Source organism: Oculina patagonica, chromosome 8 (assembly GCF_052425735.1).
Source record: "Oculina patagonica isolate OP01 chromosome 8, crgOcupat, whole genome shotgun sequence".
Taxonomy (NCBI): Eukaryota; Metazoa; Cnidaria; class Anthozoa; order Scleractinia; family Oculinidae; genus Oculina; species Oculina patagonica.
This window is the reverse complement of record NC_135765.1, coordinates 18,756,896-18,777,902: the sequence shown is the minus strand read 5'-3', so window position 1 is coordinate 18,777,902 and position 21,007 is coordinate 18,756,896. Positions and strand designations below refer to the sequence as shown.

The window sequence follows — 21,007 nt, the reverse complement described above, 5'->3', positions numbered from 1 at the left end:
GTTTTACTAAACTGACTTTACAAACTCATTGAAATATGCCGATGCAGTATCATGAATAGTCATTTATAGCTGTTGCTTTCTATAGTTGTCGTTTAACTTAAGAAGTTTTCCTGGTTTAAAAGAGGCTAGCTATAAGTTAATTTACTATTTTGTCATCTCCAAATATTGACTGTTGTACTCACCGTTTCTCACGCTTATGGATTGCTGAAAAACAAAAACGTGTACTGAGAGATAAAGCAGCGAATGGGCTTTACGATCGCTTATTTCTGAAGGACACAAGGAGTGGAGCCGCTCTAGAAAAAAACCTTTGGCACCCAGGGTATTAGAACGGGGACGCGCAGATAGTACCAAGGAAAGCTAAAATCAAAGCGGTTACTTTCAATAGCAACAAGGATAACACACACTGGAAATATTTAAGATGGTTTCCTCCCAACATTCGAGCGATACCGGCCAAAATTAAGTTACAAAAGAGACCGCATAGCATGGTAACAGTTGAAGTACAGCTAAAAAAATTCTAGCATTCAAGCTGACTCTGGATTTGAAATTATCTATATTTCAATTAAAACAGACGTTTCACGCCAGTTCAATACAAAATGGCGCGCGTTTCAAACATTTTTACGAGGTTTGACTTTAAATTTTTCGAGAATGCTTTAGAATTTAACCACGGGGTCACTAATCCAAATGAATTTCAATAAGATCTTTGAAACGTATAAAAAATGTTTCCGTGCTATGTGTAGGTTTTTGGTACTTAATTTTCGCACTCATTTCTCAAACTTTCAGCGGAATCCGTCTAAACAATGAGCAAAGCTCCGATGGTTTTATTACAAATGAACGGATAGGTGGAGGTACGTTAAACCGCTTAACAACTTTCTAAAATTTTATTTTAGCGAAAAATTGTAGAGAGTGAACACAAAGAATTACCTGGAATTTGACGCCTTCTCCAGCTGATAACACTGATTATAACAATGATTATCACCAATAAGATTATGATACTGAGATAAACAGCATGAAGAATCTCCACTTCCCTGTCGCATCTAACAACTGTGGGTTGTAACATTTGACATTAATATTTGTTTCCTCTCTTTTAAAGTAGCATGCCTGTAAACCAGTTATCTGGAAGTTGATTGTAAGACGAATACAAGTATACATTTATTTTTGTATAAGTTGAATTAAAAAAGGAAGTCAACAGCAAAACGCTCACAGGACCATGTTTAATACAAATGTTTCGCTCTTCGGACTTCTTCAGTGTATAGTTGACATTGGACAATACTTGGTAATAGTGGTCATATGTGACTTCCTTTTTTAATTCAGCTTATCTAAATCTTGGAGTCAAGGCATCGTGTATCCAATTGGATCCCAATCACAAGCGGCATTTTTCGTTGGTGGCACTGTTTCTAAAAACTAGCAATGGTATATTGCAATTCCTGCGTTTTGATTGGTTAACAGGCAATAGTGTATGAGCTCGTATACCATTGACACAAATATGGTAGCCAATACGCGTCAACGAAAACAGCTGGGGAGCTCAAATATTGCAATTCTTTCGGCGTTTTTAATAAAACAATTATTCCACTCGCGGTTGTTGGATATGAGATCGTTATAGTATAGCCAAGTCATATCCAACGCGCGCTCGTGGAATAATTGTTAATATTTTTATTTTAAGGCTAGATATGGTTATATATTTTCAGTTACTCGCCTTACAAAAAACGTCTTGCTAGACGAGTCAGTCTTCTACTATATAGACACTGAATTCATTAATAACCTGTTTCATTCTGATGTGAAGTCGACTTAGTGGACCCTAGAAAACATGAACGAACATACAATTAGTTTAAAAGAATGTGTATACAACTTAGTTATACAGTAATCCAAGATGATATAATTACTACAGTTCCCTAAGGCATTACATACACAATATCAACGATCACTCATTTCGTTTTACGACAAACAGAAATATCAGAACAAATACAAGTTAAAGAAATAATCTGCAACAAGAAGTTTAATTTTTCCATAACTTTACCTCCTAAAACTTTGATTTTCTTGACGTTTTGGTTTTCTTTCAAACTCTCTCCATATTTGTTGGTTGCAGTCACAACAAACTCATACCGCTGACCCTTTTTAAGTATGACGACATATTCACGAACAGAGACATCATGAATGGCCTCAAGCTTTCTCCAGTCTCCTACGGTACCGTTACTACTAACGTTTCGTATATATACAGTGTATTGTGCGATCTCTGCTCCAAACACGTTCTAAAAACAAACGGGATATTCTAAAATGACGATTTTCTGGCAATAATAGGCTACTTTAGTGAAATTTGTGCCAACTACACTCTATAAGGGATAAAAGGTGGAAAGATTTCGCAAAATTTTTTAAAATTGTGCCACTTCTCAACTTAGTGTGGTAAGATTTCTGGAAAATATGTTAAATTTTACCACTTCCTCGCTTCATCTATGTTCATCTGGCAAAATTTACCTCAAAGATGCTTATTTCTTCCAAAACTAAATAAATCAAAGCAAATACAGGCTTTATTCATAAGTATTTTAAAGGTACATGGAAATTTCTATGTACCTTGTTATTAGATATATAAAAAGTACATGGAAATTTCCATGTACTTTGTTAACTACACATATCAAAGGTACATGGAAATTTCCATGTACTTTGGTAACTACACATATCAAAGGTGCATGGGAATTTCCATGTACTTTGTTAACTACACATATGAAAGGTACATGGGAATTTCCATGTACTTTGTTAACTACACATATCAAAGGTGCATGGGAATTTCCATGTACTTTGTTAACTACACATAACAAAGGTACATGGAAATTTCCATGTACTTTTTGCGACTTTTTTTGCTTGTTTACAAGCGAAAATAGGAGAATAGGAGTTATGTGGGGCAAAATTTGGAACATTCTTGTCTACTCTCAAGGGACTTTTTTAATTTCTCAAGGGAATATTTTAATTTCTCAAGGGATTACTTTCCGCTGTGGGTGATCACGCGATCTCGTGGAAAAAACGTGACTTGTCACATTTACAAACGTTATATAACAATGTTAAAAGTGACATGTCAGCTTTCTTATCTCAACGCACGTGTGTCTGAAAGGCGATCTATAAAAAGCGTCGCACAAACAATGGATTGCGTAACTAAAACACGAATAAATAGCCACTAGCACTTACATCGTTTAAAAATTACAAACGTCAAAAATAAACCATACCAAAAAACTTGCTCTTTTCAAAGATATTATTGAAGTTAAAACAAATGCAAGAGATGGGGGCTTCTTTTAAGGCTTCTTTTTTAGGCCAAATTTGGTCGCTACAAGCGCCCATTCTATTTCGTCATCAGCCTAGGTCGTTAGGGACGTGACCTCGCGTTGACAGCAATGTTGCATGAATCGGCTTTACAACATGCGATCGTATCTACGCAGTTCGAGTGGAATTCCAGTCAAAGACAGCAAAATTCCTTCGTATTTCATCTTCAAATATAATTCGATAGCATTCACTGTATATATGGCTTTTGTTTAATCCTTCTTAAGCCCACGAAGAAGCTGTCTTGATATCCGACCCTCGCATAGACTGTCCACAGCCCTCTATTTTTCGTGTTTTTCGATCGATGAGCGCGCGGTGAGAACGGCGAGAGACCTGGACGCCAGCACAAAACAGAAGAAGCTAGAGGGTGGGGGGCGGGGAGCGAAAAAACGCAGCTTGAGTGAATCGATTTGTTTACGCAATGTTTTCTCCGACAGTAGTCGGAAATATCCGTATTTTTTTCGTGCTCTTTCGTGGAGCAATCGTAACGATACGGCCTTGAACACATTGAACAGCGGTCTACCTATAACAATTCAAATATGGCGTCACAAAAACAAAGCGTCGAACGCATATTTTGCTGTTTCATTTGCTAATTTCGCTGCCGTAATCGAGTGCCTCGAAAGGTCCTTGCAATTTTAAAGTATAGAATTGTCAGATCTCGGTGAAATTTGCACTGTTTATTTGTGTAATGTTGAGGAATACGTGTATAAATCCCGGCGCGGACGAGCCATTTTTGACAAAATTATATGGCTGCATTTCCTCCGCGAAGATAGGAAATTGTTAAACTAAACTACAAAGCAACCGTAATGATAAGTTCGAAGAACAATGCACAGGATAAACCTTCGACTCATACTTCATGCAAAAAAAGTCGGTATCTCGAAGAGACTTTGATTAAATACATATATGAAAGGTACATGGAAATTTCCATGTACCTTGTTTACAACACATATCAAAGGTACATGGAAATTTCCATGTACTTTGTTAACTACATATATGAGAGGTACATGGAAATTTCCATGTACTTTGTGTTTACACGTATATGAAAGGTACATGGAAATTTACGTGCACCTTGTTACTACACGAATTTAATTTCGATGTACCGGTTTGAGTTACAGCTGCAGCAGATATTCTTTCCTTTTTCCCATAGGTTAATTTCTACCTTTCGGGATTGACGGATGCCTACTACTACTTAAATTTATACCAGTTCTACGAAGCTTGGCTGCCGGCACAGTTAAGTTCTAATCTCGCAAACGTTACATGTATTGTTACATTGCTTTATCAGAGTTCTCAAGGTATCACGGAAGGAAAATTGGTGTTTGCGTTCCAAGTGAAATTGTGTCCAAACCATCGATGGCAACCCCAATAAAGTATATATTTTCTGAAAGCTTATTGAATAAAGATTGTAATTTTGGATTTTGTTTACATCATATAGACCATAATAAGCAACGTCAGCATTTTGTTTGCAATTATGACAACATTAGGTTTATTTGAGAACACATTTACGTGAGCACCTAAACTTTTATGTGGAATTTGATCTGCATATATTGCTCTAAAAAACGGTGTCTCAGATTTTTCTATTCTTGCTCCATTATTTTTTAGTGAATTTTTAAACTTAAAAAAGCCATACAAATTCCATTTTAAAGTTAAAAAATAGATAAAAAATTAATGGAGCAAGAAAAGAAGAATCTGAGACACCTTTTTACGACCTATATATGTAGATCAAATTCCACATATAAGTTGAGGCGCTCATGTAAACGTGTTCGCAAAATAAACCTTATGTTTCGCAAATCAAAATTGTAAACAAAATGCTGACGTTGCTTATTATGGTCTAGATGATCAAAACAAAATCCAAAACTAGAATCTATATTTTATAAGCTTTCCAAAAATATGTACTTTATTTGGGCTAGCAGCTATGGTTTGAACACAATTTTACTTGGAACGAAAACGCCAATTTTCCTTCCAAGATACCTTATATATTAAAACCTTCCCTACGTATTCATGAAGGCTTCAGAGAGTCCGTAATCCCTAATAAAACCTACGCAATTAAGCAGGTAGGATGGGGTTAAAATATACTTATAAAAAAAAAAAAATAATTAACTCTAAAGACAGTTTGGAAATTACATATAACTTTAATTGACGGTACCGCGCAAGGAACTGAAGGAATGACATACATGCATGGCACAAGACCCTCGATCGGTTTACAAAAGCAGCTTTCTTTAAAAGAAGCATGAACCTGGAAATAAAGAAACAGCAGAAATCAGTACACTGTTGTGAATATTAGAGTGTAAATCTTTTTTGAAGAGGCAGGGTGGCAAGGATGTAACATCATCTTTTGGCTCGCCGTGTTACAATTTTAACGGTTGCAGGAAGACTGCAGTAAAACCATCTCGACGATTGTAAAACTATATAATATAACAATATAATAGCAATGTTTTCTTGCCTTTGTAAAAATTAGCTTTGACACTGTTTTTTCATTTCCCACACAAATTAAGGCCTTATGCTGTAGCTGCGTTGCCCGGGCTGCGTTGTATTACTCTGGTTAGTCTTTTAACAATTATCAACGTCAAAGCACGGTTTATTACCTGACGATCCATCTGATCCATGGACTGTAGCATGTTTTATACCGCGACGGTTTTCTCTGCACTGACTTTCCAGCTGAAATTCGTGTAAATATCGAACACTTTCATCGAGTATTAGCGTCTACCGTCTATAACACTAGACTCTGCTTACTCTGGCTTACAGCTAAACCGGCGGGCGCACAGCATTTTGCAAGCTTGTTATTTCTTGAGTGACCTTTGAACAAATAGCTTGTGTCGTATGTTGTTATTTCCTCCGCACCGGAAATGAAACACTAATGCCTGACAATGTTGCTTGGTTAAATTACCTCAAAAATATATAGCTTCAAGCTGCTCGATGCCATTTACTTGAATAATTTGACACCGGCCAAGAGCACTATTTTACTCAAATCAACACGTCTTTTGATATAACTTCCTTTACTTTCCTTGCTGCAAACTTGAATTAATTTTCGACAAAACAGATGTGCACAATCTTGGCGGTTATCGATAACGTCCACAGCATTCCTTTAATTTTTGTTGTGCATGCGATGCCACCGCGGTTTTACAAATCCGCCAAAAGGGCAAGCAAGTTACGATCAGTGTTTTAGTGTTATTGAAGCTTGTCTGTTGTGATTACACGGGATCCGCCCAAAGGTACAGGTTGTGTTTAGGAAACACACGCACGATATGCAGGTAAGTTCATGAAATGAGACATGATCTTCTTTTCCTTAGAACTTGAAAACGTCCGAAACTTACTTCCAGTGGCCGTTAGGATTTCAAATATGAACTTCAGTGTAGCTACGTGTGTGTGTACTAGCGAATTTTATAGTTTCCGTAATAATTCGATCATCTTAGTACATAATAATTAACAATAATTAAGCTTAGTACATGAAATAAAAAAATTGGACGGTCTATTTAATTTATACGATCTCATAATCATTCGCTGCGATCCTCGACCATACGTTGTGCCCGGTGAAGCCATTCAACCGAAGTGTTTATTGCATGAACTTTTTGGTCCTTTTGACGTTTCCATATTTGTTTTTGACCTGCCGACGATGGTAGCTTTACCGTAGTCTTAAACATTTGAGCCTCTCTATGGGTGCCCACGGTCTTCGTTTTCTTTGCATTTTTTTTTTTTTGCAAATCTTCGTTCTATGGATTGAAACGGTTTGAACGTTTGAGCCTTGTAATGGCTTCCTGTGGGTTCGCGGCAGTGACTGTAAACCACTGTTGTGGAAATCGCAGTGAAATGTGGTCAAATGCCAAAATTAAGAAATTACAGATATTTTCTGTAGTGTTAACAAGTTTGACAGTTTTATATCTTAGTATTTGATCACACGAGTTTTGGTCAATTTTTGGTCAATTTCAGATCTGCGCTTTAATCTTGAGATCTTCGTTTTTTCTCGGCGGTGATCTTCGCGTCTTCGATTTCTTCCGAAATACCCATAGAGAGGCTCACATTTTATTCAGATCCAAAACAAGAGGCGAAGTGTTATCATCGGTAATTTTTGCCGCAATATATTAATTTATACCGTTCTTGTTTTTTTAATTTCCAGGTCCATGCTTCTTCCAAGGAGAGCTGTCCCGCACTATGTATGTCGTTCTAAGTGTCAGTCGTCAATTAAAGTTAATTCGTAACTTGGGAACTGGTTTTAGAGTTTATATTTCAAAGATTTTATAAATTGTGAACAGTCTAGCTCAAAAGAGAAAAACGTTTACGAACTCCCACGCGGTTCAACTTCGATTTGCGCCGAGAGATGTGACTTTAACCCTTTTCAGACTGGGCTTTTTTGGACCTTCTCTGACCTTCTCTGACATGGAAATTTCCATGTACCTTCTTATGCGTTAGGTTGCAAGGTACATGGAAATTTCCATGTACCTTCTAAGGTGCGTTAAGTTTCAAGGTACATGGAAATTTCCATGTACCTTCTTATGCGTTAGGTTGCAAGGTACATGGAAATTTCCATGTACCTTCAAAGGTGCGTGAAGTTTCAAGGTACATAGAAATTTCCATGTACCTTCTTATGCGTTAGGTTGCAAGGTACATGGAAATTTCGATGTACTTTCTTATGCGTTAGGTTGCAAGGTACATGGAAATTTCCATGTACCTTCTTATGCGTTAGGTTGCAAGGTACATGGAAATTTCCATGTACCTTCTTATGCGTTAGGTTGCAAGGTACATGGAAATTTCCATGTACCTTCTAAGGTGCGTTAAGTTTCAAGGTACATGGAAATTTCCACGTACCTTGCAATGCTTTAGATTTATATGGACATTTCAGTCTCAATCGCCGAAAATGTGCCAACCTTTTAAACATTTGGCAAAGTTATCGCTATTAGTGCCTAAACGTTCCAAAAAAAGCCATGTCTTTTGGCATTTTGGCAGAAAATAGACATTTTTTAGCGTTTTCTACCCTATTTTTCTGCTCTATTTCAGAAAACGCACTTTTTCTGCTTAATCTTTCCATTATATGTTGGCAAATAATTCTTTGCCATGGATGTACCAAAACTTTTTCTCGTGGCAAAATATTAAACGATTCGCCGTTTTTTGACATCTACCGCATTTGCTGTTTTTGGCAATATTACAGCATTTAAGGTAATATTTTGCCAAATGGCTAAAAGGGGTATTTTATGCCAGTTTTTAACCACTTGTATGGAAAAAATAACACCAAATTGCTTAATTTGTTCCAGAAATTGAGTTTTAGAATATCCCGTTTGTTTTTAGAACGTGTTTCCATTGCTGACTGGCTTTGTCCATTTTAAGGCCACTTCATCACTCTGTACCTCCGCAGGCATGTTTACAATGTCTGGTGTCTCGGGAATTCCTGATTGATAAAAATGTTAAAACATTTTTCTTTAGTCCGATAAAATGAGTTTCACGTTATGCTTGGCGCCACCATTTTGTGCCTATTTTGTTTCGTCGCGAGCACAAAATAGGCTGCTTGTTCACCGCCATGTTGACGGCATGTATTCATGTTTTGCTGTTGTGTTTGACAATAATGTTACACCACTCTCTTTAAAATAATAGACTAATGGACAGCACTGTAGCAAAATCATCGACTTTAAGTCACAACTGCATAAATTAGCAATTTTCGTAAAGCCGATGTCAGGTTAGCTGTATCCCTTTTGGTTGGACATTCAAATAATGAGAGCTGCTGAAAATCTTACCTTCAATCTTTGTCCTGATTGTCTTTTGCGCAGCTGTACCCTCAAACACAGCATTTCTGGCAAACACTTTCACACTGTACTCGGTATCTCTGTCCAGACCTCCAACAGACAGACTTGTTGTACCAGGGTCAGTTACATTCTCATTATTTATCTCAGTGCTACCCTTTAGTATGAACACTCGGTATGCTGTGATAGGACTCCCTCCATCATCAGCTGGTGCAGTCCATTTTACTGTCAGTGAAGTGGCTTGAATGTCTGAAGCTGAAGATATGATGGCTGGGGAGCCTGGTTTTTCTGATTCCAAAAAAAAAAGAAGAAAGTTGATTTTGTTGTGGCACTAACAAAGTACAACGAAACCAAAGATGGACGCCACGTTTATTCCACCCCCAGGGCATGCTGGGGCAAGCTTTTACAATGCATGACGTAACAAGTTTAACAATGCATGATGTAACAATTTCTATCATTATATTAATATATTGTAGCTGTAATCTATAACTCCTCTGATCAGTGTCTAGTAGGTCTCTGGTTAACGGTATAGTTCAAAAACCGCGGTTACTGGATTTAAATTCTGTAAAAAAAAATTGCTGGACTATTTCATTCTACTGTAAAAGGTTTCTTAAAAGGGTGTTTATAGTTTTTCATTGGAATCAGGTATTAAAACTTATTTAGAAGTTTATTTTTAATGAACTCTATAAGTTCTAACAAACAGAAAAAAATCGCTTTTTGTAGTTGAGACTACGTCCCTTTTTGTCTATTAAAATCATCTCTTTGACAAATCAATAATATTTTGATACACATACTTATCTGTCGTAGGAGCATCGAGGCGTCGTTTAAAGGATCAAGACCATTGTAAGTGACACACTTGTATTCACCAAAATCTTGCTCATCATCTAATGTCACCTCCACAGAGCTTTCTTTAGCTGTGAATGTGTTTAGTTCATTTCCATCAGGTTTGTACCAGGTGAGTGTTGGTGTAGGAACACCATCTGACACACACTTCAACGTCACTGTCTGACCAATCCAAGAAGTAGCAGCTGATAAAGTAGCTTTAACTATTTTTGCCGGGTCTAAAAACGAAAAGCACAATAAAAATGAGTTTGCGTTTACTTAAATTCGTTTGATGAAAAGAAAAACGTAATGTAAAACAAGGAAAGCCCCTGTCGTTTGTGTTACTTGTAGTCAATGCCTAATTTAAGAAATTTCATGTTAGTTTGTTTCGTAAGAAATGTTAATTTACTTCTAGAAATTGAAAGATATCAGACTCACAACGAACCACCAGGATCCCTTTGTGAGTTTTTGTTCCTGCTGAGTTGTTAGCTCTGCATGTGTACAGTCCATCATCTGTCCTTTCAATTCTGTCGAAGTCCAAAAATGTAATTTTCTTTCCGGAACTTTTAATTCTTCCATTTCGCATCCATGATACTTCCGGGTCTGGTTTCCCAGTCGCTGCACAACTAATATTGACTGATGATCCCTCAGTGTAACTTCCGTTTATTGTTAGTGGGCTGATAACTGGTAGCTCTGCAATGAAATAACTAATTTTGAGTGGTGTTGAAAAAGATTACAGCTGATAACATTCACAGTCTCGGTTGCTTACTATTAGCCATAAAATGAAATTTGACTTAGGTAAACTAATTCCCTAAAATAATCGCTTCCTTTAGCTGAACTAATATTTTCTTAGTTACTTTGTAGCAACTACCGACTATCCACGAGAGATATAAGCAGGAACCATAGCAACAAGAATAATAACTAGTAAGAATTGTAAATAAGGGGAGTGCGTTCGGTAGAGTGGGGTGATAAGGGGGGTGGGAGGCAGGGAAAGCTGGAGACAAGGGGTGGGAAGTATGATATTAAGCAATTATTGGATGAGGTTGAGCATGATATCGTGAATTATCAAAACCGAGGTCGTGTTATCTGCCGAAGCCGAAGGCTGAGGCAGATAACACAGACACGAGGTTTTGATTATTCACGATATCATGCAAAAACCGAATTCAATAATTGTTTTATTATACTTTTTTAAACAATTTGCCATCACTTTTTCTAGCGCCGGCGTAAATCTTCGTCAGAACATTGGCCAAAGCGGTTTTATCTTGTGGTTCCTCTAGGTTCTTCTTCCTCAAATAATCATTCAGAATTTTTACACTTGTTTTTGGTGTTTTCTTGGTGTTTTTAAAATCTTTATTCTCGATCAAAACTTTCAATTCCTCTTCGGAAACCGAGGCGAATCGCTCAGCCATATTTTCAAAAGTTTGACAACACTACACGGACAAGGGGTTTGGAAACTAGGCGGACTTTGAACTCGACATGATAACCCAATATCTGCTGCAGATATTGGGTTATCATGTCAAGTTCACATGCTACTGTATATTGACTGAATGTTCTCGACCAATCACATCTTTTAAAGGAATTCTAATGTATAATAATATGTTTTCATATTCTCTTGATATTTGAGGTCTGTCCATGCAGAAAATGTATGTCATTGGTCAAGCTGATGAAACCAGATCTGCTTGTACCAACCCATTTTTCTAAAGCATAAAAGAAGAATAAACATAAAGCTTTTAAAAAATGGTCATGTAACCACGTGGTTAATTCGCGAAAAAAAAATAAACACTCTGGTTTTAAAACATGTTAAGAACCAGGCATAACTAATCGATGACATCAATAACATCAATGAAATCAATGAGTAATCAATAAGTAATCGATGGGTAATCAGTTGATTAGTCATTGATTATTGCCGATGATCAATGAGTAATCGATGACTAATCGATAGGCCACAAAATTTTTGGTCATCGATTAGTCATCGATTGCATCGATTAGTCATTGATTGCATTGATAACTCATCGATATAGTCTCGTGGTTGAAAACCGGAACTTGTAAAAGTATTTAATACTCAAGCTTGTACACGCCATAACAATCTAACAATATCATGGTTATACGTGAAAAAAGTACAGAAAGTAAAAGTGCTTGCAGCTGTTCCGTTTCGTAATGTAACTGCTTATGACGGCTGTCTCCCTAAGCCGAAGCAGTTTTACTTTGCTGACAAACATCCACCGAACAAAATCTATAACCACGTAGTAGATTCTTGTCTCCGTACTTGTTAGTTTCATTTCCAGACTGGTCGGTTTTCCTGTTCAATTGTTTTGTTATTAAATAAAGAGTTGGGTAAAGTGAAATATTGAAATATCATCTGTATTTGTGATTTCCCCTTCACGTCTTGATATGCCGAAAGGTAATTTCGTCAACAAGAATGCCAGTTATAAAGCAAAATATGACAAACAGAGATAAAAAATCACAAAAAAATGGTACAAGAAAGCAAGGAATGTGTCTTTTGTGTGCAGTATGATAGTTGATGAGTAATCGATGGGTCATCGATTAGTAATCAATAACATCAATAGATAATCAATTACATCAATGAGTAAACGATGTCATCGATGAGTAATCGATAGGCCACAAAATTTTTGGGCTTCGATTACTCATCGATTACTCATTGATCATCGCCAATAATCAATGACTAATCAACTGATTACCCATCGATTACTCATTGATTACCAATTGATGTCATTGATCATCGATTAGTTATGCCTGGTAAGAAGCGTTCGTAAAATTTCCGTAAAAAGTCCCAACGTTTCGGCTAGCACTTAAGCCTTCATCAGGGGAAAGTGATAAGTGAATTTACAAAAAGTGCGTTCTTATAATATGCAAATAGGAAGCTAATAATTATGTCCTGTTCCTAAAGGCTAAATTTAGTTAGAAATTCATGCGGTAAATGCATGCCATCATCGCGTTTTAGCGGATTCTTGCAGCTATAAATTTCCCAAGCCTCCAAAATACGTATTTGTGCTTGTACGTAGGATCTTTGACGATTCCTAAGAGATAGTGTGGTAAGAATGCAGACAATGTTCCGCTAAAGCTGACTCGTGTGAGTGTTTATTTTCAACCGCCTTTTGATGTTCTTTGAGTCGGGTGGAAAATTTTCGTTTCGTTTCTCCGATGTAGCTTTTGTCACAATCTTGGCAGGGGATTGAGTAAATTGCGCCACGAGTCTGGATCTTTTGGTTTGGGAAACAAACTGTCGATGGTTCGGTGTGGTTTTAAAGCAACGTTGATATTATAACTGCTTAAACTTCGCTTGATTGGTTCCGTCGTACCCTTGACATACGGCAATGTGAAAAAACCTTTTTTTTTTTGTCATCCGGTGCTTGCCAAAACATCAAAATATGTGTCACCGTGACCAAGATTGGGCCGCGTGCGTCTGGAACGATTTACGTCATTTATCAATATTTTGTTTTACCCAGATTATGAACCGGGCCCCACCCGGTTAAAAATGTGGGGTTTACTGAATGTTTAGGAGAGTGATCTGCAAGCGAAGTTAAATTCAACGACGACTAGCCATGTAGCCTGGTTTTTTCTACCGATGCAAGCAGTTAAGAATGTCTGTCTCAGAAACCCAGGCAATATTAAAAAATGTCGGAAGAAGGGGGTCGGCCGATCTCCACCATATTTATGTTGCATAGAGGTCTTACCCAACTCGTAACCATGGTAACAATTTTTGATTGATTGGCTTTATTGTTTACGAGAACAGACCACCCCCCCAAAAATTGCCCAAATGGCGTGACAAAAGTTGTGATTTTAGGTCAACTTCAGCAGCGTGTATCTCTGGATATATTTAAGCAACAGATTTAATTTCACATCAGCGTAACACTTGTCCTTTGGTAGTTTAAATGCGTACTAAATTAAATGTTTTCTGTACATCGTTCACGATCTGCATGCAAACTTAGAAGCCATACTTCGCAACATTTTCAAAAATCGCAAAACTAGGCATTTTAAAATTACAGTTTCTCCAGGGTCCGGGAAGATACAGATATAAACCTAACTGCAAGTTACTCACCAAAGATAGGAAAACATTTTAGGCCAGTGTTGAAATTGGACCAGCGAATTTTATTTTTTTTTAACGGTTCACTGTTTTACCGCTTTGGCTGATGTCATTTTCCAAGGCCACTACGGCTCCCTTGAAGCTGTCGATCTCATTAACCAGATTTCGCCGTTTAAGCGCCTCCGACAGGTGTAGAAACCTTAACGCTGTGGTTTCTTGCTATATTATTTATAGTTTCGCTGTAAATCGTCCTCGTTTCAAGCGAGAGCCAAGGAAACATGCCAGCGATTGCGTGACAGGAGTGGAATACGCAGCTTTGAGGGAGGCCATCGAACCAAAGCAAACTTGTCCACATTGATTAACAGACTGATATCTTTTTCCTTCAATACTTGATCCTGGTCGAGAAAGGCTTTTAACTATCCCAATGTGGATTGAACTGGTCTTAATAAAGCTCGCCGCAAGTGATCCGTCACCGGCACAAGTAGACAACAGACTCGTGGAAACATCGCTGATGTCTGTAGGTTTGAAAAACGTTCCGATATTCCCGCTGATATATGCCATCTTGAAGCTTAGTTGCGATCGGTTTATTTGTCAGACAAGGCCAAGGATGCAAGTTGCGGAGGCGAATATTATTTGCTTTCAGCTACGTATTGGCAAGATTTTGCATTCAGATAAAAACCTGATAAATCATAGCGCTTAGTAACCTGGCATGGATTTAAGAAATTGGCGGGAATGGACTACCGGAATACCCCTGAAATCCGTGAAACGGGCGATCACGGAATTGAATGAGTTGGATTGCTTTCATTCGGAAACAAACAATTATTTAATACAATCGAACTTTAGTTCTTTTTTCTCGTTACAAACAATTTCGTTAATGTAAGTTGCAACCAATGACGCAGGTTCAATCAGTGTGATTCACCACCTTTCAGTGTGCAATATTATTAATGAGTATTTCTTTCTTCTTGGCTAGCTAGAGCTGCAGGTTTCAGCGGGATAATTAATTTTTACACAAAATTCATTTTGCAAAGACAGTAAATAAATCTAGGGTTAATTAGTTAGGGTTTGTTAAAACATTGCATGACAAATAAAAACCATAGTAGCAACAATATATGTTCCACATAATTTAGTAGTTTGGTAGACATGGTGGTATGCAGATCACATGTATCCTGATATGTCGACGGCTAATTATTGTCTTGGAAATACCAGTGAAAAGAAACTCTCCCCTTTATGACGTTACATGTATTATTGTAAGTAAACTCGTCGACTAAATTATCTGAAGGATCGGCAACATTTCACCACCGCCACTGCAACATAAAAGGAACTATTGTACCTCGCCGAAGTTGAGGTAGACAGTTTTCTTATGCGAGTAGGGTGCAGATTATTTTAAACGACAACATAAAATAAAGCAGGAAGTGTAAATTGCACCTACATGTAAACACTTTCTACCTAACGAGAGAATTCAATAACATTATAATCTCATATTACGAAAAAAAGGACCTTCTCGTCGCGATGGTAAACGGTTGCGAACGTTCGCTGAAAATTATATCAAGAACATTTGCCTGTGAGAATAATATTCATTCAGCGCTTCGACGCTGATATAGCTAAATGAATCTGTATATTCTTGAAACATAGTGTTTATGTTTAACACTGTAAAAAAAACCTTATTTGGTCTGAACCCGTCACAGTTCATAACAGTCCGCAAACTGGTTAACTTGCTGACACTAAATTTGTAACAGTTAAGTGTTTTTCAAAAACAAAAAACAAATGCGGATATGAATTATCCCTGACTAATTAAATGCTTTACAGAGCTTTGTTTCCCTTGACATACAGCTTAATATTAGATCTCTTACTGGGAACATGGGCAACTTTGAACAAGCCTAGAAATCGAGGAAACAAATGTCGCTTTCCTGTTTTTAGGGCCTTCAACAGGTCAAAATGTCTTCCAAATCTTTGAGTTTGAACTTGGAATGAAGTTTGCCCCTTCTTTGCAAGTCACATATGTCTTCCCCCCCAGTGCCAAGGCTTCCTCTCTTTCCCAGTCTTCTGCGTCTTCGTCATTGTCTGTCTGGCCTTCTTCATCTGATTCTTTTGCCTGGTCAGATGGTTTCTTCCTCTGCTTTGCTGCGAGTCTGGAAAATAAGCTGCTAATCTGCTTTGCAGTGCGCCATTCCGCTGGTTTAAACCTGGCCATTCCACGACTGTCCTTTGCAAATCGCATCTCACGTGAGACCTACCAAAGATAGCGCAGGGTTTGGAGGGATAAACGGTTTTGTAGACAACATTGTCATGCAGGGCACACTTTATAATGAAATAACGTAAAAGAGCGAAAGATCCATCGCTATTCTCCAGTCAGAAAAATATCGCTTGTCTATACCTAACAATAGACGTTTCTTGCAGCGACACGTGACGGCTTTACCCCCTGGCCAGTTTACTGTCAAAAGTTTCCTATGTGGTCGCTCAACACAAACAGGCCAGCACTATTTAAGATGAGGTCCACTTCTGAAACACAGACACGCGCGTGCTGCCCTCGTGCTCCGCTTGCCCCAAGAGAACGCAAATATCCACTCACGTCTTTTCTACAACTTAGCAAGGTGACCGAAAAAGCATTTTTGTCTTCTTCTTTGACACCTCCGCATCTGGAGTGAGACGAGTCAACCAAAATGGAAATTGAGCAAGCCATTTCATTACTTCTCTATCTTCCCTAAAGCGAAATTGACTTTCAAACAAAAACTGTTTGCGTGCTTCGTTAGTAGACCTGCAATGGGATGTAATCGAATTTTTTTACGTCGAACTTTCAAGTGCTGAAACAGGGACGAACGTTAACTTTTATAATTGCATTTCTTTTGTAAATACTGAATAATAATAATAATAATAATAATAATAATAATAATAATAATAATAATAATAACAACTTTTTTTAACCACGGTAAAAAGTTTAAAGCTAAAAGCTTGTGGTGCCGTGTACAAATTAAAAATTTAAAAAGTCATATAAAAAGACATCCTAAAAATATTAAGAAGATAGAAAAAATTCACTATTATAACAACAATTTAAAAATTTAAAAAGTCATATAAAAAGACATCCTAAAAATATTAAGAAGATAGAAAAAATTCACTATTATAACAACAATTTAAAAATTCAATAAAATTTAAAAACATCATCGTTCAGAATGACAGTCTGCGTGGATAACGCCTCGAAGCTAATATTTTTAAGAATGCTCTTGCCTCTTATTATGTTAAAAAACGACTTAAAATTACTAGTTTTACCGTTGTTTTACTGAGCAACTGCTTGCGTGGCGCGAACATCAAAGCACTGGTTTTCTAATATTAAGTTTATGTCATCATGGGGATTGTCAGAATTTAAAGCGCCCTTTTATGTTAATGAACAGCAGAAAGCCACAATTATTCTACAAACTTTAAGGTGAACGTTTTTAATGTGTCATTTCTAGGAAAAATATTTTATTCAAATTGTTAATACTGCACTTTGTTTGTTTTACCTTCCTTGAAGCCAGACAAAACGTCTTGTTCCCACGATGAAATATACATGCTTTTCTTGCTGGAAATAATTGAATTAGCACTGATATCACGAAAGCTCAAAGCATTACTTTATGGCGAAGAAACCTATTCCCTTTCCCTCGTGGAGGTTTAGCGTCTTTCAAGGAATTAGGTCGGTTTAATATTAGGAAACATATCAGTTCGCATAGACGGTAACTGTTACAAAAACTAATATTTTGTTTTCTTTCTGAGGATAACATGTCCTTAGTGTAACTGATATAATTCATAAATAATCAGGGTAGTATAGTAGTACATTTAAAGCCTTTGCTCGAAAGCTAGGTATCGATGTCTAAGACACTAACTCGTGCCGAGACTTTGTACAAAAAAATTCATAGGTCTCATAGGGTTCTTCATAAAGCTTCATAATGAAGGGTTTATTTGCAAATTGACAGTGATGAATGGCGAGCGAATCAAAACGGAAGGGGAAAATAATTGAGATGAACAATAAATCATAAATTGTTAACTGTAAATTTGAAAATGGCAAAAAGTATTATATAAATCAGCATTTACCTTAATTAGTGTTACCTCACGCCCTCACCATCCTGCAAATCACATCTCGTTGTCCACCCCCCGTCCCCCCACCCCCTACTCCCCACCCTTCCTCCCACCCGACAATCTCGCTAGCCTCGGCGTCAATGCAGCCGCAAGAATTCGTGGTGAACCCAAGCTTCCGTGAAACCTTTGCCAATGGCTGAGCAAAGTTCATCCACTTCTTTTATACAAATCTGTTCCATGGATCGAAATTGTCCGACGTATTAACGAACTAAAACCAAGCTTCAAAGAGGCGGAACTCAGTTGAAATGTCCAAACATTTTACAAACGTGCGGCCGTCTGACGGGGAGATTCGACCATGTTATTTTATCCGTTGTGTACTGGATTTGGGACTTATCATTGGAATGTCAGATATCTGTTTTTGAAAAAGGAGCACGTATTCAAGGAGAAGATGTCGACAATGTTTCTTTGGTTTGAAGGCCGAACTGAAAGCAACGTGTTCAATTTTTGTCACGCAATCTCTGGCATAACATTCCCTTCGCTCTCGCTTAGAACGAATACTTTGCAGCAAAATCAAGGATAATATGACAAGAAACAAAGCCTTTTGATTTCTGCACCTGGCGAGGCGTTTAAACGGCGAAATCCGGATAATCAGATCGACAGCAGCTTGAGGGAGCCGTACACTGTATAGGACTGGCTTTGAAAATGAAATCAGCAAAAGCGGTAAAACAGTGAACCGTTAAAAAATTTAAATTCGCTGGTCCAATTTCAACACTGGCCTAAAATGTTTTCCTATCTTTGGTGAGTAACTTGCAGTTAGGTTTATATCTGTAACTTCCCGGACCTTGGAGAAACTGTAATTTAAAAATGCCTAGTTTTGCGATTTTTGAAAATGTTGCGAAGTATGGCTTCTAAGTTTGCATGCAGATCGTGAACGATGTACAGAAAACATTTAATTTAGTACGCATTTAAACTACCAAAGGACAAGTGTTACGCTGATGTGAAATTAAATCTGTTGCTTAAATATATCCAGAGATACACGCTGCTGAAGTTGACCTAAAATCACAACTTTTGTCACGCCATTTGGGCAATTTTTGGGGGGGTGGTCTGTTTTCGTAAACAATAAAGCCAATCAATCAAAAATTGTTATCATGGTTACTAGTTGGGTAAGACCTCCATACGCTGTAAATATGGTGGAGATCGGCCGACCCCCTTCTTCTGGCCCCTGCCTGGATCTCTGAGTCACAAGCTCTTAAGTATTTTATGCTAAATGAAAACGAACGTCGACTAAAGCATAAGCACCGCGCGTTATACACCGAATGCAAATATGGCGGACGACTCGGTCGTCACCTGGATCGAGCTGCATGAAAGCGAGGCTAGTGAGGCTTCGGTGTTTTGTTTTGACAATGTTTTCCTACAAAAGTCTTGCGTATTCGTCAATCTGTGTGTTTCTTTTCGCTGCACCTACGAGTTGCTGTGGTTCTGAATGCCACGATAAGTGATAGAAGTGTTCACCGTTTCCTCTAAGGGAAAAAGTGGATCAATGCAATTCATTGAGACGAAAGAAAGAAGTTCACGATCGCCGCGGGAACTATTGAGGTTTTGTTCGCTACATTTCAGGTTAGAAGATCTTAGAAAAATCGTTTAAAGGCCAAGCTTATGTGGTGTCTGGTGGTGTTCAAGCACGAGTTGCATGGCCAGTACCTTCCCCAAAGTAAAGAAAAGCTCTACTTCCAATACAAACTTTGTTCAAAAGAGGTTGTTTATGTCCGGCTTTGTTCGCGTCCGATATACTCGCACGGAATCGTGCGAAACAAATACTAACCAAGTGAATGAAATTCAACTGCCCCGTAGTTAAAGCTAGTGAAAGTATTGAGCCAAATAAGAATGACTTGGAGCTAAATGTGATCGCTTACACATTTTCTAAGATCTTCTAACCTGAAATGTAATGAACTTTATAAAGTTCCTTCGGCGATCGTGACAGTCGTGAACTCCTTTCCTTCGCGATCGCCTGATTTCCCCTTAGAGGTGAAAGGGGAAACTCACAAAAGACTTTCTTTGCTGTGGAAAATTCTTTTCCCTTTATGTAGCATTAACGAACCCAAAAAATCTGGGGAAGCTTGTCAAAACAAAACATCGAGGCCTAACTAGCCTCGCTCTCATGCGACTCGTGCCAGGCACCGACCGAGTGGTCCGCCATATTTGCATTCGGTGTATATGTTACAAGGTTCCGTACTCGACCTCTAAAATTACGGATTTAGTTCACTTTTTATACTTAATTTCTGCAATAGACATGGCCAGACGTAGCTTATGCGGTGTTTCATTTTCACACAGCCCAAAGCAAACTCAAGCACAAGAATAGAAAAAATGTGAGCCCTGTTCATGGCGAAATAAGAACTGTTATGATTGCGCTTGAGCTTGCATTTGTGCTTGCGTCGCTAATCAAAACCAGGCTTGTATTTGTTTGGCTAGTTTATTCAGTGCGGTGCTTAATGCATTACATGGCGTGACAATGCGCCATGAGACACGAGCGCAGTAAGCATGCCCATAAACAGTTAGCGTGAACGTCTTTAAGCCCTTTCTTTCAGTGTTAGCTCCCTGCTTTTGGTTGTAACAGAATACTTAGATCATCGCATGTAGAGTGTTCCACTATGTAGTATTTTTTACATCAATTTGAAATATTCAGAACCCAATAGGTTTGTAATGCAGATTTTTATCCAAAAATATAGGCACTCCATACAGAATAGGGGTGTTTTACTTCACCCTCTTTAATTCAGAAAATAGTGCAACCATTACAACTCATCATGTTTCCTTTTCCAGAAAAGTTTGAAAATTAGGTGCTCAAAATGCATTGTCCAGACATTTCTATATTATATTTAAGAAGTTTAGTAAAATGACCCATGTCATTTCAACAATTGGTCTTGTTACATTCTATATTTACACGCCCCTAAATCGATGAAAGCATTCATTAATCTTATTCATTATTCTTTTAGCCGTCTTTTGCTGTATTCATATTTCTAAAGTTTTAAACACGAAGCTTAAGACGTGTGATTCCTACCAATTTTAA

At 37.7% G+C, this 21,007-nt stretch overlaps 2 protein-coding genes across 2 annotated transcripts in view; one reads left to right on the top strand and one right to left on the bottom strand.

Moving 5' to 3' along the window:
• The window catches only part of LOC144662793 (uncharacterized), a 192,926-nt gene that overhangs the window by 50,153 nt on the left and 121,766 nt on the right, over window positions 1-21,007 (top strand). The gene's annotated exons all lie outside the window — the stretch shown is intronic.
• Window positions 1-21,007, bottom strand: part of LOC144662797 (uncharacterized) — a 208,514-nt gene that overhangs the window by 166,128 nt on the left and 21,379 nt on the right. The window lies entirely within an intron of this gene.